Here is a 12,933-nt window from a genome sequence, read left to right on the forward strand (position 1 = left end):
AGTGGTATTTCATGGAGGCTCTTCATTAAAAGTTCTGAGGAAACAGAGTCAGAGGTGGCTGGCTGTCCAAGTTCTTTCCGCAAATTCTTGCATTTCACAGTAAATGTCTTCAGTGCTTTTCCTGAGTGCAGTTGAACAGTTTACCTCTGGAAATTTGTAGCCTAAACTGAAGCTGGGCATATTTATTTCTTGGAAGATTTTCCTTCCTGCTCCTCTACCCTGTACCCCTCACCCAGGCAAACCTAGCTTCCCTTCTGTCAGCTTCATAAAGGTTTACTTTTTCCTAAAGGTTTATACTGGAGTTGACTGTTGATCCCTCTAGAATGCATTCTTGGATCAAACTTCACTCAGGTGACCTTGCTCTTGCATTGTTTCCTCATTATTGTCTTTGTATATCGCATAGAATATATCCTAGGTTGGCAAAGATCCGTAACTTTATATTGATTATCTGAGGGCAGTCCTTAGTTCTACCATAATCAAGTTCATCAAGGATTTTTTGATGCCCAGGAAGATTCCTCTAATGTCAAAAGCTGACTCAGCTGGGAGAGAAAGCATGCGCTGAGCACTGTTGTTGGAACAGCCCGACTTACCCTGTTCTCTTTCACAGTGGAACCTTGGGGAGTGTTTTCTTGAGAATATCCTGGGCTGCAGAAGAGTGGGCCTTTGCAATGGGCGCTTACGTTTTGTTATCTTGCTCATTCTAAAGCAGTGTCTATTTATTTTTTATTTTTTTGAAGTAACTCCATACTGATTTCCGAAAAGACCCAAAAACACTAATTCGAAAGAATATATGAACCCCTATGTTCATTGCAGCAGTTATTTACAGCTAGAGGCAGGGTGCATGAATTTGTGCACCAGTGGGGTCCCTCAGTCTGGCCTGCAGGATCGGGCTGAAACCAGCTCTCTGACATCCCCTGAGGCAGTGGTCGGCAAACTGCGGCTCGCAAGCCACATGCGGCTCTTTGGCCCCTTGAGTGTGGCTCTTCCACAAAATACCACATGCGGGCGCACACGTACAGTGCGATTGAAACTTCGTGGCCCATGCGCAGAAGTCGGTTTTCGGCTCTCAAAAGAAATTTCAATCGTACTATTGATATTTGGTTCTGTTGACTAATGAGTTTGCCAACCACTGCCCTGAGGGGTCCTGGATTGCGAGAGGGCACAGGCCAGGCCGAGGGACCCAACCAGTGCTCAATTGTGGCCAGGGAAAGACATGGGAGGTTAACCAGCTTGGGAGGGACCGCGGGAGGGCTCCAGGGCATGTCCGGCCCATCTCACTTGGTCTTGATCGGCCAGACACCAGCAACAAGCTAACCTACTGGTAGGAGCGTCTGCCCCCTGGTGGTCAGTGTGCATCATAGTAACTGGTTGACCGATCAACTATCTGCCCCATGGAGGTCAGTTTGCATCATAGTGAGCAGTTGAGCGGCCTTAGCATATAATTAGCATATTACACTTTGATTGGTTTAATGGACAATCAGATGACTGGACACTTAGCATATTAGGCTTTTGTTATATGGGATAACCAAGATTTGGAAGCAGCCCAATTGCCCATCATTAGATGAGTGGATAAAAAAGCTGTGGTATATTTACACATAAATCTTCGGAATACTACTGAGTCATAAAACAAATAGACTAAAAGGAAACCTTACCCTGTGCAAAAGCATGGATGGACTTGGAGGGTATTATGCTAAGTGAAATAAACCAGTAAGAGAAAGACAAGTACTGTATGATTTCATTTATATGTGGAATCTAATGAACAGAATGAACTAGCAAACAAGTAGAGATAGACTCATGGGTACAAAGAATAGACTGACAGCTGTCAGAGGGGAGGGAGTTGTGGCTGGGTGAAAAAGGTGAAGAGATTAAGCAAGGAAAAAAGGAAAGACTCATGGACACAGACAATAGTATGGAAATTATCAGAGGAAAGGGGGTTGGTGGAGGTAAAGGAGGCAAAGGGGGGATAAATGGTGATGGAAGGGACTTGACTTGGGGTAAATACACAATACAATATACAAATGATGTATTATTGAATTATACACCTGAAACCTGTATAATTTTATTAATCAATGTCACCCCAATAAATTCAATTAAAAAAAGCAGTGGCTTTTTCTAACGCACTCACTGGCAAGAGCGTATCTTCTTGAGGTGCATATATAGGAAATCAGTTACTCTTGTTTCTCCACATATACCTTATCATTAAGCATAAAATGAGTTCTAAGGGGCTTATAAGAAAATTTGGTGGGGCAAGCTCTGTTAAAAGTGTTTTAGTTGAATCCTCTCTTCATCACTCGTAATCATTAAACAGAATAGCTGCCAATATATTTTGCCAACTATAAACTTCGATTCTTAAAATACTGACTGAGAAAAGCATGTAAAAAGAGAGATGACTGAACATATTAATTATTAAACATTGCTTTCTAAATAATAAAAATAGGAACAAAAAATTCACCATGAGAAATGGTTCACCTCAATTAGAGAGATTTGAGATTATCTTATATTTGGTGTAAAGAATTTACTGAAAAATATTAATCAACTGATTTTATGTTGCAATTTAAAAAACCACAAAAGTGTATTACTCATATTTTTTAACTTTTCTTCTATGTATTCTGACATTGTTCTATATTAAAAATAAATCTATTTTCAGTTTTTGATTATTGCTTCTGGTTTTGACAGATTTCTGCATGTCTAGTTTATTGATGTTTAAATAGTAACAGATAGTTTTGGTAATACTAATTTAAAGTAACCTTGTTACTTATTAGGTTAGTCCTTTTAGGCTGTGTTTAAATTTTTTCATTTATTTACCAATGAGACATTTGAAGACAACCAGGCAAACTAGAAAAGAGAACTAAAACTTGGACAGAAGCACCCATATAAAATAAAATGATAATTTCTTACAATAAAAATAAATTTGTACTTGACTTTATCAAAACTTCAAAGATCTCTTTGCTCTGCAAAAGAGCCCTTTAAAAAAAAGGGATGAAAAGACAAGGGAATTGGAGAAAATATTGGCAAACCACATATGTGAAAAAGATTTGTATATAAAGTACTCTAAAAACTTAAGAGTAAAGAAAGAAAACACTTTAATTAGAAAATTGGCAAAAGACATGGGAGACATTTTATCAAAGACAATATACAGATGGCAAATAGCATATGAAAAAATGTTTAACATCACTAGCTATCACACATCTGTTAGAACTGATAAAATAAAAAACAGTGGCAATGTCAAATGCTGGCAAGGATGTGGTGAAACTGGATCTCTCATACATTGCTGGTGGGAATATAAAATGGTGCAGCCACCCTGGAAAATAGTGTGGCAGTTTCTTTAAAAACTAAACATACACTTATCATACAACTCAATGTTCCCAGCAGCTTTATCTGTAGCATCCACAACTTGAAGCAACCAAATTATCCATCAATAATTGAATGGCTAAACAAATTGTGTTACATGCATACTGTGGAAAACATGAAATAAAAAGGAACTAACTATTTTTTTATGATTAAAAACTTTCTCTTTATTTTATTTTATTGTTTAAGGTATTACAAATAGTAGTACATATGTCTCCTTCCCCCACCCCCACTGACCTCCCCCAGGCCTCCTCTACCCACCGGCACTTGCCCTCACCCCTCCACCCCCAGTGCCTTGCATCTGTTGGTTGTGTTTATATGCATGCATACAAGTTCTTAGGTTGATCTCTTCCCCCCACAACCCTCCCCTACCTTCCTGGTGTAGTTTGACAGTCTGTTGGATGCTTCTTTGCCTCTGTCTATTTTTCTTCAAGAGTTTGTAATTTTCTTTATTATCCATAAATGAATGAGATCATGTGGTATTTATCTTTCACTGACTGGCTTATTTCACTTAGCATAATGCTCTCCAGATCCATCCATGCTGTTGCAAATGGTAAGAATTCCTTCTTTTTTACAGCAGCATAGTATTCCATTGTGTAGATGTACCAGAGTTTTCTAATCCATTCATTTGCTGATGGGCATTTAGGCTGTTTCTAAATCTTAGAGATTGTAAATTGTGCTGCTATTCACATAGGGGTGCATATATTCTTTCTGATTGGTGTTTCTGTTTTCTTGGGATATATTTCTAAAAGTGGTATTACTGAGTCAAATGGCAATTCCATTTTTAATTTTTTGAGGAAACTCCATACTGTTTTCTACAGTGGCTGCACCAGTCTGCATTCCCACCAGCAGTGAGGGAGGGTTCCTTTTTCTCCACATCCTCTTCAGCACTTGTCATTTGTTGATTTGTTGATGATAGCCATTCTGACAGGTGTGAGATGGTATCTCATTTTTTTTTTTTGATTTGCATCTCTTGGATGATTAGTGACTTTGAGCATATGTCTCTTGGATTTCTGAATGTACTTTTTTGAAAAGTGTCTATTTAGGTCCTTTGCCCATTTTTTGATTGGATTGTTCATCTTCCTTTAGTTAAGTTGTATGAGTTCCTTGTAAATGTTGGAAATTAAACCCTTATTGGAGACTAGAGGCCTGGTGCATGAAATTTGTGCATGGGGAGGGTGTTCCTCAGCCCAGCCTGCACCCTCTCCAATCTGGGTCCCTTTGAGGGATGTCCAGCCACCTGTTGGGATCAGGCCTAAACAGGCGGTCGGATATTCCTCTCACAATCCAGGACTACTGGATCCCAACCACTCGCCTGCCTCTGCCTGATTGCCCCTAACCACTTCTGCCTGCCAGCCTGATCACCCCCTAACCAATCCACTGTCAGCCTGATCGATGCCTAACTGCTCCCCGGCAAGCCCGATTGCCCCTAACTGCCCTCCCTGCCATCCGGGTCACCCCTAACTGCCCTCCCCTGCCACTCTGGTCACCCCTAACTGTCCTGCCCTGCAGGCCTGGTCGCCCCTAACTGCCCTCCCCTGCTGGCCTGGTCACCCCTAACTGCCCTCCTTGCTGGCCTGATCGTCCACAACAGCCCTCCCCTGCAGGCATGGTCCCCCCAACTGTCCTCCCCTACAGGCCTGGTCCCCCAAAACTTCCCTCCCCTGCAGGCCTGATCACCCCTAACTGCTCTCCCCTGCTGGCCTGGTCACCCCTAACTACCCTCTCCTGCAGGCCTGGCCCCCCCAACTGACCTTCCCTGCAGGCCTGGGTCCGCTCCCAACTGTCCTCCCCTGCAGGCCTGGTCCCCCCACAACTGCCCTCCCCTGTTGGCATGGTCTCCTCCAACTGCCCTCCTCTTCTGGCCAGGTCACCCCTAACTGCCCTCCCTGCTGGCCTAATTGCCCAAAACTGCCCTCCCCTGCAGGGCTGGTTCCCCACAACTGCCCTCCCCTGCAGGCCTGATCGCTCCCAACTGCCCTCCCCTGTTGGCCTGGTCCCCCCCAACTACCCTCCCTTGCAGGCCTGGTCCCACAACAACTTCCCTCCCCTGCAAGTTTGGGTCCCCCCTCCCAACTGTCCTCTCCTGCAGGCCTGGTCCCCCCAAACAGCCTGGGTCCCCCCCCAACTGTCCTCCCCTGCAGGTCTGGTCCCCCCAAACTGCCCTCCTCAGCAGGCCTTGTCCCGCCCAACTGCCCATCCCTATTGTTTTGGTCCCCCTCAACTGCCCTCCCCTGCTGGCCTGGTCACCCCTAACTGCCCTCCCCTGCATGCCTGACCCCCTCAACTGCCCTTCCTGCAGGCTTGGGTCTCCCCCCCCCCAACTGTCCTCCCCTGCAGGCCTGGTCCCCCCACAACTGCCCTCCCCTGCTGGCATGGTCTCCCCCAACTGCCCTCCTCTTCTGGCCTGGTTGCCCCTAATGCCCTCCCCTGCTGGCCCGGTCCCCCCCAACTACCCTCCCTTGCAGGCCTCGTTCCCCCACAACTGCCCTCCCCTGCTGGCATGGTCTCCCCCAACTGCCCTACTCTGCTGGCCAGGTCACCCCTAACTGCCCTCCCTGCTGGCCTGATTGCCTACAACTGCCCTCTTCTTTAGGCCTGGTCCCACCAAACTGCCCTCCCCTGCAGGCCTGGTCCCCCCCCAACTATCCTCCCCTGCAGGCCTGGTCCCCCCCCCCAACTACCCTCCCTTGCAGTCCTGGTCCCCCCCAACTGCCCTCTCCTGCAGGCCTGGATCCCCCCAACTGCCCACAACTGCCCTCCCCTGCCAGCCATCTTGTGGTGGCCATCTTGTGTCCACATAGGGGCAGCCATTTTTGACCACATGGGGGCGGCCACCTTGTGTCTTGGAGTGACGGTCAATTTGTATATTACTCTCTTATTAGATAGGATAACATTGGCAAATATGTTCTCCAGTGCAGTGGGCTTTCTTGTTGTTTTGTTGACGGTTTCTTTTGCTGTGCAGAAGCTTTTTATTTTGATGTAGTCCCATTTGTTTATTTTCTCCTTAGTTTCCATTGCCCTAGTAGGTGTATCGGTAAAGATATTGCTATGACAAATGTCTGCTATTTTGTTGCCTATGGCTTCTTCTAAGATTTTTATGGTTTCCATCTTATGTTTAAGTCCTTTATCCATTTTGAGTTTATTTTTGTGTATTGTGTAAGTTGGCAATATAGTTTCATTTTTTTTTTTTTGCAACTATCTGTCCAGTTTTCCCAACACCATTTATTGAAGAGACTTTCTTGTCTTCATTGTATGCTCTTGCTTCCTTTGTCAAATATTAATTGAGCATACTGGCTTGTGTCGATTTCTGAGGTCTCTGTTGTGTTCCACTGGTCTATATGTCTGTTCTTGTGCCAGTATCAGGCAGTTTTGAGAACAGTGGCTTTGTAGTATAGCTTGATATCTGGTATTGTGATCCCTCCAACATTGTTCTTCTTTCATAAGATTGCTGCAGCTATTCGGGGTCTTTTTTTATTCCAGTTGAATTTTTGGAGAATTTGTTCTAGGTCTTGGAAGTATGCCATTGCTATGTTAATGGGGATTGCATTGAATTTATAATTTGCTTTGGGTAGTATGGACATTTTAATGATGTTGATTCTACCAATCCATGAACATGGTATATTCTTCCATTCGTTCATGTCTTCCTCTATCTCTTTTCTTAGCTTCCTGAAATTTTCTGAGTACACGTCCTTTGTCTTCTTGGTTAAGTTTATTCCTAGGTATCTTAATTTTTTTGTTCAATGGTAAACGGGATTGCTTTTGTAATTTCTCTTTCTGTGAGTTCATTATTGGTGTATAGAAAAGCCATGGACTTCTGGGTTTTATTTTTATATCCTGCTACATTGAGAAATTCATTTATTAAGTCTAGCAGTTTTTCCATGGAGTCTTTGGGGTTTTCTATGTACAGTATCATGTCATCTGCAAATAAAGACAGTTTTACTTCTTTTCCAATTTGGATGCCTTTTATTTCTTCTTCTTGTCTGATTGCAATGGCTAGTACTTCCAGTACTATGTAGAACAGGAGTGGTGAGAGTGAGCATTCCTGTCTTGTTCTGTTCTTAGGGGGAAAGGTTTTAATTTTTGCCCATTGAGTATGATGTTGGCAGTGGGTTTGTCATATATGGCTTTTATTACGTTGAGGTATGATCCTTCTATTCCCACCTTGCTGAGAGTTTTTATCAAGAAAGGGTGTTGGATTTTGTCAAATGCTTTTTCTGCATCAATGGATATGATTATATGGTTTTTATCTCTCAGTTCATTTATGTGGTGCATCACATTTATGGATTTGCGGATGTTGTACCATCCTTGCATCCCCGGAATAGTTCCCACTTGGTGATGGTGTATGATATTTCTAATGTAATGCTGGATTCCATTTGCTAGAATTTTGTTGAGGATTTTGGCGTCTATGTTCATGAGGGATATTGGCCTGCAATTCTCTTTCTTGTCTTTATTTAGCTTTGGGATTAGGGTAATGCTGGCTTCGTAGAAAGAGCTTTAAAGTGCTCCTTTCTCTTGAATTTTTTGGAATAGTCTGAGGAAGATAGGTTTTATTTCTTATTTGAATGTTTGACAAAACACCACTGTGAAGCCATCTGGTCCAGGGCTTTTGTTTGTTGGAAGTTTTTTTTATTATTGCTTCAATTTCTTCCATAGTTATCAGCCTATTCAGATTTTTTTATTCCTCCTGGTTGAGTTTTGGAAGGTCGTATTTTTTTTAGTAATATGTCCATTTCTTCTAGGTTGACCAATTTGTTGGAGTAGAGTTGTTCAAAGTATTTTTTTTTATGATTCTTCATATTCCTGTGGGGTCTGTCGTTATTTCACCTCTTTCCTTTCTGATTTTTTTTATTTGGGTTCTCTCTCTTTGTGTCTTGGTGAGCCTGGCTAGAGGTTCATCAATCTTGTTTATCCTTTCAAAGAACCTGCTCTTAGTTTCATTGATCTTTTGTATTTTTTTTTTGGGGGGGGTCTCTATGTCATTTATTTCTGCTCTGATCTTTATTATTTCCTTCCTTCTGCTCACACTGGGCTTTTCTTGTTGCTCTCTTTCTAATTCTTCACGTTGCAGAGTTAGATGGTTTGTTACCAGTTTTTCTTGTTTTTTTGAAGTAGGCCTATAATGCTATGAACTTCCCTCTCAGGACTGCTTTCACTGTGTCCCAAAGATTTTTGATTGTTGTGTTTTCATTGTCGTTTATTTCCAGGATGTGTTTTATTCCTTCTTTGATCACTTTGGTAACCCACTCATTGTTTAACCTTTTGCACTTGGATGTCAAGTGTGACTCGACACGGTTAGCATCGAGATTAAAATTACTCTTTGAATGTATCAATAATTTGAAATATAAAAAAATCCAAATAAATAAGTTTGTATGAAAAGAAACTCCAGTTTTTTATTCTACTGCCGCACTTTGTGAAATCTGGGGTATTTAAAAAATTAAATCCCGAGTAGAATAAAGGAATCGAGAAAAAAGCAAGCGAGTGCAAAGGGTTAATAGTGTGCTATTCAGCTTCCAAGTGTTTGAATTTTTGTGATTTTTTTTCTGTAGTTGATTTCTAATTTTATTCCATTTTGATCTGAGAAGATGCTTGATATGATTTCAATCCTCTTGTATTTAGAGAGACTTTGCCTGTGTCCCAATATGTTGTCTACCTTTGAAAATGTCCCATGTGCACTTAAGAATGTATATTCTGTAGTTTTGGGGTGGAATGTTCTAAAGATGTTGATTAAGTCCATCTGATCTAGTGAGTCATTTTGGATTGATATTTCTTTGCTAATTTTTTGTCTAGAGGATTTATCCACTGATGTTAACAGGGTATTAAAGTCTCCTACTATGATTGTGTTGCTGTCAATCTCTCCCCTGATATCTTCCAGAATTTTTTTTATGTATTTGGGTGCTCCTGCATTGGTGCATAAATGTTTACCAGAGTTATGTCCTCTTGTTGTATCAATCCCTATTGAATTATGAAGTGGCCTTTACTGTCTCTTGTTATGGTCTTCACTTTGAGGTCTATTTTGTCAGATATAAGTATTGCTACCCCAGCTTTTTTTCTTTCATTTCTGTTTGCCTGATAGATATTTTTCCATCCCTTCACTTTCAGTCTGTGTGAGTCCCCTGTTCTGAGGTGGGTCTTCTGTAGACAGCATATATATGGGTCATATTTTCTTATCCATTCACTCACTCCATGTCTTTTGATTGGAGCATTTAACCCATTTATGTTTAATGTTATTATTGATAGGTACTTGTTTATAGCCATTTCTGTATTTTATGCCTGTGTTCCTTCCTCCCTTTCTATTTCTTCTTTTTACAGCATTCTCTTTAGCATTTCTTGCATTGTTGGCTTGGTAGTGATAAACTCCCTTAGCCGTTTTTTGTCTGCGAAGCTCCTGATTTCCCCTTCAATTTTGATTGTTAGTCTTGCTGGATAGAGTATTCTTGGATTCAGTCCTTTGCTTTGCATCCTTTGTATACCTCCTTCCATTTCCTTCTAGTTTGGTGTGTTTCTGTTTAGAAATCATTTGATAATCTGATGGGAGATCCTTTATAGGTAACTCTCTGCCTCTCTCTTGCAGCATTTAAGATTCTCTCTTTGTTGTTAAAATTTGCCATTGTAATTATGACATGTCTTGGTGTGGGCCTCCGTTCACACCCACCTTGGCTGGCCTGGCACCACCAGCTTGCTGGCCCTGCCCCTTGCCACTGCCGCTGGTCAGGACCTGCGGGCTGGGGGCAGCTCCTGCATTGAGCATCTGCCCCCTGATGGTCAGTGCACATCATAGTGACCAGTCATTCTGCCTGTCATTCTGCTGTTTGGTCAATTTACATATTAGGGTTTTATATAGATAGATTCTCAGAATAACCAAATCGTGGAGATGGGAAACAGATTAGTGATTTCCAGGGGATAGAGACTATTGGGTAAAGGGCATATTTGTGACCATAAAGGAGTAGCATGAGAGGTCATGGTTGTGATGGCATAGTTCTGTTTCTTGATTGTTGTGGTGGTTACTCAACTATATACATGACAAAGTATCAGAACTGTATGCACACACACTGTACCAGTGTCAGTCTCTTGATGGAAACAATCCTGGGGAAATATAAATATGTTTATGTTATTTATAAAAATCTAAAACTATTAAAAATGTAACCATTGGGGAAACCATGTGCAGAGTACACAGAATCTCTCTGTAATATTTTTAAATTTTCTTGTAACTATATAATAGTTTCAAATAAAAATTTTAAAAATAAGTATGTAGAACCAGCATAGAAAGCCACAATTTACAAGAGGAGACAATGGATGGTAATAAAGCCAAGGAAGATAACTACTGGCACAGCCAGCAACAGTCTTTGCTTATGTCCCTGGGTAGCATTTAAGAAAAAAATGTCCTCTCATTCCCTTATTAAACAGTTATTGCTCATCTCTTCATGTGTGAGCAGCTTACAGGTTAATTTTATCTGTTACAGAACTTCATATAAATTGGCTTATGTAGACTTTGTGTCTGATTTCTTTCACTAGTGTAATGATTTTGAGGTTTATCAATGTTACGCGTATCAATAGTTCATTCTTTTTTAATGCTGAGTGGTATTCTATTGAAAAGAGCTACTACAATTTTTACCACTTACTCGTTGATTACTATTTGGGTTGCTTCCAATTTTTGGATATTAGGGCCATCTAAATTTTTTTTTTTCAGACAGCTGTGCTTACATTACATTGTAAAAAAAAAAAAAGCAAAATAACATTAAAAAATCCACCAGCAGTAAAAATTATAATAACAAACTCCACAATAAAGAAAAAAATGTGTGGTTTTTTTTTCACTTTAAAACAATACTATGTTTGACCAACAGTGTTTTTAACAATAAGAACATTTTTTGTGCCTTAAGAAATCTGAAGATTCACATTTTCAGGGTTGGCCCAACAGCTTATTTAAGCATGTTATCAATGACCCAGATAGTTTTTATTTTTTTGTTTTGTTATCCTTGCTATGTTTATTTTTCTCCTTATATTTGCCACCCTACACATGCAAGATGGTTGCAAAACTTCCAGGCCTATGTTCCTGTTCACAGAAAAAGCAGGGGGGATGAGGGCAGCAGCATGTTGTCTCCTGTGCCTTTTTATAAGCAAGAAAAGCTTTGCCAAAGTTCCTCACAAAAGTTCCCCTCTTGGCTCATTGTTCTGAATTATGCCACCACTAGCTCAAGAACAGCTGGCAAATGGTGCAAATTTAAATGATTGGCTTCCTTGAAATACTCACATTTTATCACTTGAGGCTGAGTCCATTGCCAAGCCAGATAAATTAGGGTTCTGTTAGAAGAGATATCAGAGGTAATGGCTGATAGATGCAGAACTAATAGTGTTTGTCATAATGCCTTCCTTTGATCTATTTTTATTAATTTATGTTTGTTTCTCATTTGAGGTCTCAACTTTTATATTGTCAAGTATTTTTTAAAAGTGCAATTGTTCCAATTGCACTCATTTGTTTGTTGTAAAAGAGATTATAGATAAACAAAAGTCTGTATTTAGGGCAAAATATAATCCCCCAAATTTTCTCCAATTGTGATATCATGTCCATATTGAAGAGTTGATCCGGAAATACAAAAATTCCATCTCTGTGCTTAGGAGAAAATGTTTCTAATTCTCTGTTTCACTTTTCCATACTTCTTGGACAAACCATTGCTTGATATAACTCAAAATATATTTAATATATTCCAGCTGTATAAGAGTAACCTTGAGTTTAAGATATGATAGACTAAAAGAAAAGCTTTTATCACAACCTCTATGCACATTTTCATCAACTCATATGGTGCACATCTGGGCTTTTGATAGCTATGTGTTAAAAAAAAACTAATACATTCAGATTTAATTTTAAAATCTTGTGTTTTTTTTCTTTTCCAGTAATTTAAAAAGATAAATATCATTAACATAAACATAAAGTTATCTATGAAAGCAATTTGAAGATCATGATAAAACTGCATTTTTAGAATCTAAATGTTTGAATTTTAAAATATAATAATCCCATTGAGAAAGAAGACAGAAAGAAACTAACATTGATTAAACACTTAAGATGTTCCCAGCAGTAAGCCTGGTACTTTGCACACTGCCTTTGCTTTAGTCCTTCCTGTATATCTATGAACTACATCTTATTTGCCATTTCCAGATAAGAAAACTAAGGCTCAGAGAACTTAAGTAATTTGTCCTAGGGCAGTGGTCGGCAAACTCATTAGTCAACAGAGTGGCAAACCACGGCTCGCGAGCCGCAGTTTGCTGACCACTGTGACCAAGGTCATATTAAAAAATAAGTCCAGTTCTGTGGAATCATTATCCAGATTTTAAAAAGTAATAATGAATGAGCAACCAACCAAACATGACAGAAAAGCCAAATAAATGCAAACATTGGTAAATATCAGAGAAATTTTTATTTAAGTTGGAAAAGTTAAAAATAGAATATACTAGTAAGGAACCCAGGAACACATAAAATTTAAATGTGGAATATATGTTCCACTTTATCTTTATTACCATCAGTAACAAGCAGTTTCTAGTAAATTTTCTAGTTTCTAGTGAATCTGTAGCAATTTTCACTTCTATTCC

The sequence above is a fragment of the Cnephaeus nilssonii genome (assembly GCF_951640355.1).
Source record: "Cnephaeus nilssonii genome assembly, chromosome: 12".
NCBI lineage: Eukaryota > Metazoa > Chordata > Mammalia > Chiroptera > Vespertilionidae > Cnephaeus > Cnephaeus nilssonii.